Source organism: Chrysochloris asiatica, unplaced genomic scaffold (genome assembly GCF_000296735.1).
Source record: "Chrysochloris asiatica unplaced genomic scaffold, ChrAsi1.0 scaffold00286, whole genome shotgun sequence".
NCBI lineage: Eukaryota > Metazoa > Chordata > Mammalia > Afrosoricida > Chrysochloridae > Chrysochloris > Chrysochloris asiatica.
Window position 1 is genome coordinate 110901 of NW_006408804.1, and position 430 is coordinate 111330.

Below are 430 nucleotides of genomic sequence, written 5' to 3' on the forward strand. Positions count from 1 at the left end.
CTATGGAACTATAAAAGATAAAGGAAAGACGTGATCTTTTTGAAGGGACTTTAAGTATATTAGTTGGCAGATAAGGATGCTGAAGTGTGAGAATGTAAGAATATGTGAGAAGAACAAGAATCAGTTTAGCTTCAGAGAGGGCTATAAGGTGACCAGGAGGAGTCAATGCTGAAAAAGTTTGAGGGAATGCAGCAAGGAACTCTCACTGGGTTGTCTACCCAGTTGCTTGCCCTTTTCTGGGATGTGTTTCTCCTGCTCTGATCCAAAAGGCTGTAGGATAGTGGCTCACAACCATGTTCATACAACAAGACCCTGTTCTCTGGCCAAAGCTAGGGTCTAATGGTAAGTATCTGACCCATGCAAGTCCAAGCAATATCCCTACTCTAAGTATTTGGATTTGAACCTGGAAAAGGTGAAAGCTTTCTCTAAC